This window comes from Henckelia pumila, chromosome 2 (genome assembly GCF_033568475.1).
Source record: "Henckelia pumila isolate YLH828 chromosome 2, ASM3356847v2, whole genome shotgun sequence".
NCBI lineage: Eukaryota > Viridiplantae > Streptophyta > Magnoliopsida > Lamiales > Gesneriaceae > Henckelia > Henckelia pumila.
In genome coordinates, this window is record NC_133121.1 from 191,517,132 (window position 1) to 191,520,716 (window position 3,585).

At 34.1% G+C, this 3,585-nt stretch overlaps 1 non-coding gene across 1 annotated transcript; it reads right to left on the minus strand.

The window, feature by feature from the left end:
- Nucleotides 1–218: 218 nt before the first annotated feature.
- LOC140885565 (small nucleolar RNA snoR60) lies at nt 219–290 on the minus strand. Its single transcript, XR_012151009.1, has one exon. It is a non-coding gene; the product is annotated as a small nucleolar RNA snoR60 (small nucleolar RNA).
- Between the last annotated feature and the right edge of the window lie 3,295 nt (nt 291–3,585).

The window sequence follows — 3,585 nt, forward strand, 5'->3', positions numbered from 1 at the left end:
TACTACATAATAAGAGATACTAGTGGTTTAAAGACATGAAAATAATTTAAAAAAAGAACTCAAACTCAAGTACTTCCACCCAGTACAAACTTTAACTGAGCTGCAGGCGAGCTCCACACAAATAGCTCAACATTTACAAAGTACTAATAAAGGTGAAAAACAATGATAAAATATAAATATTCAAGGAACCAAGTAATTAGTATATTAAATTCAATGAACACATCAAAGACTCGGTTTTTGCATCACCCATAATGTCTTGAAGGGGAATCCGAGTAGCTCTTCATTTGTTTGTTAATAGATATAAATCAAGAAAGTTAATTCCAGAAGTCAATTTTGGAGATAAGCACTCCCATGAAGAACCAACAAGGTAAACATAAATATACAAATATTAAAACTTTGGAAGTACCAAAATAAAGGGGCAAAAACGTTACCAGTACCCATTAAAATATAAAAGGAAAAAAAAGAGATTAATGGTGTGAAAATCTGGACATTCAATCGAGAGATCAAGAAAATGCAGTAGCTAAATTAGTAGACCTTATTCTCAATTAGTTCAATGAAATCCTCACTTAAGGAAAGCAAATCTCTCATTGTTTCTCTGAAATTCAAGATCCATATTTGCTTGAACATGATTTTCTGATCTGGCAACATCAACTTGAATAGAGTGATCAATTGCAACAGGACCTGCAAGCCACCAAGGATATTGGAATCAATAACTGTTGTATAATTATAGATGAAACTAGACAAATTTAAATAAGGTAAACATAATCACTTTTCTTACAATAGTCCAATTTGCAAGCATATATCATATGTGAAAGTATTGCGTTTCTGAACCAGTTTACAACATATTCTTTTATGTGAGGATAAACAGTTTGCAAAATTCAATTGAAATGATTTAATGTTTAGTACCTGTTATTGATGATTCAAAATCATCTAGTGCAATATTTCATGATCCTACGAGCAAGCACGATAATAGAATAAATTCATGAGACTCAGAAAAAGTATATTACTTCAGACGAAAGTTATGAATTAGTTGCTATAATAAGGTCATACATACCTGAAAGCTTGAAAATCACAAAAGCTTAGAATAAGGTAAGTGATAATGGATTTTATCAAAAAGAATTAATTTACTATTGGATAATTTGAAGATTGGTGTTTTTGGGACCGAAAAGTGTTTGATCAAAGTTCCTATAGAAAATGGAGAGGAAACGGGTTTTAAAAAAAAGAAAAAAAAACAAATTTGGGGGTAATCCAATGTATTTATATTTGTAATCTTATTATAAAATTATAAGAATGGACAAAATTATATTTAGAATGATATCTAAATACCCTGTTAATGCTTGATAACTGAAAGTCATAATAAAAATTTAAATTTGACACCATCAAACGCAAACATATTTATACAAAACTCCACAATAAGTTCCATAAGTTCATCATACCAATTTCCAACGTATGCAAGATATAATGGTGAGGATAAATATTTAATGAAATTCAACTGAAATTATTCAACATTTGATACCTGTTAGAATCATCCTTCTCCTTCTAATGGCTTCCTTTTGCTTTTAGGAACCTACAAGAAGCCAAAAAATCAGGTAATAACTTCGTTAAATTTAGAAAATGATATTTCATGTAGGATACACGAATCTACCTCACTATTATTCGATCATGTCAATTATATTGAAAAACCAACTTTGAACATGGTATACTCAACATGCATCATCTTGAAAATATTCATTTGATAGAAAATAATCAGAGGGCGAAATTATAAAAGATTTTGAAACTGTATAATAATATCTAAAAACTTGGAAGTTAATAACAAAAAAATGAAGGAAATAAAATTAGTAATTGCTAGTGTTGTTATTCATTTCATTTGAGAATTGTGCAATACACCTCGATTATCTCCTACTAGAAGATCACACCTGAAAAATGAATCCTAAGTACGCCACGAGCCCTTCGGTTTACGATCCGTATTCATAATTCGAAAGCCATCATTTCTGTAGCTCGGTTGCTTCTCCAGTATTTCATTTGCTGAAGCCGAGACAGAAGCATTGCAATTATACAACTCAATTGTGTTGAGCGTTGGGCTTTCCCCCACCCACATGGTATCTGCCGCAAGTTGCTGCACTATTGGATAATGAGGCGCCCGAGGCTTGGAAAGTGGTTAGAATCAGCTTTCCAATGCTTCAAGTCCAAATCTTCAAGTACCAAACCTTTTAGTTGACAGAACTCGTCTTCATTTGGTTCCCACTCTGTCCCTACGCAAGCACGATCAAGATTAGGTAATGAACCTATGATTGCTTAGACTTAGTAGATAAAGGCTAGGGAACTTAGACTTAACAACCCATCAGCTAACTCACATTAGATAAATCAACGAAGTCCTACACATGTTAAACAAAAATTGATTCAATCTATCGTTGGTAGCTGCTCTCCAAAAGGGGACAACAAGTGATAATGTCACTTCATCAAATGTTAAAAGGTTCATCGTAAAAAACATTGAAATCTGCTCTCGCTTTCTCAGTTTTTGAGAAATAACAGCTCTGCATTAATACCAAATGCTAAAAGTAACACGAATCGGCTGTGATTATCTAAGATAATTACACAAACGAGATTGAGATTCAAATCTAAAAACTTGCAATATAAGCAAAAGACAACATGAATCTCTGAAATTAACAATCAAACGATTTGAAAACAAATTCAAGAACTTAAAAAAAATGGAGAAATTAAACTGGAAAAACAAGCAATTTACCATTTCTGTGTATCCGTACAGGAATTGGGTAGAGAAAATTCACAGCAAAATTTTCTTACATTTTGAAATGGATGTTGAATTTAAACATGAAAGGTGGACATTGGTTGGGTCTAGTTGGACTCGAAGAATAGGCAGTATGCTTGCATATAGCCAACCTCATCCACTGAAAATCCAGGATTGAGTCGATGGGGGTTCAGATTCCACCCATCATCATCGGAGAAATATCATCAAAATTCCAAAAGGCTCCTTCGAGAAAAAAACATCGACCGAGGAATCCCAATGGCTACCATCAGCATACGACATCTGAAATATCTTCATCCGAGAGTCAAATCTGCGGCATCGACCGAGGAATCCCAATTGCTCCTCTCGTAAGTCTATGTTTCTTGCCTTCATGGAACTTTCACCACCGATTTTTGACGAGGGTTTTGGGGAAATCGAGAGAGGAAGAGCTCGCAGTTACATCCAAAATCTGAATTTTCTCGGAGCTATGAAAATGAATGTAAAGGTTGTGCGATTTGCTCGGAGGAGTGGCCAGTTGGTGAGGATGAGGAGAGAGAGGAGGCGAAGAAGAATCGTGGGTAAAAGGGGCGACAGAATATTGTTGGGCTAGGGATTGTGTATTATATGTGTATGTGTATATGTATATATATATATATATGTGTATAAAAAAAATAAAAAAAAGGAAAGCAAAGACAACGGTTTTTATTAACCGTTGTCTTAGGCCTAAAAAACACGCTCATAGACAACGGTTAATTAAAAGCGTTGTCGTAGGCCATGAAAAAACACGCTCATAGACAACGGTTAGTAAAAACCGTTCTCGTAGGCCTAAAAAAACACGCTCA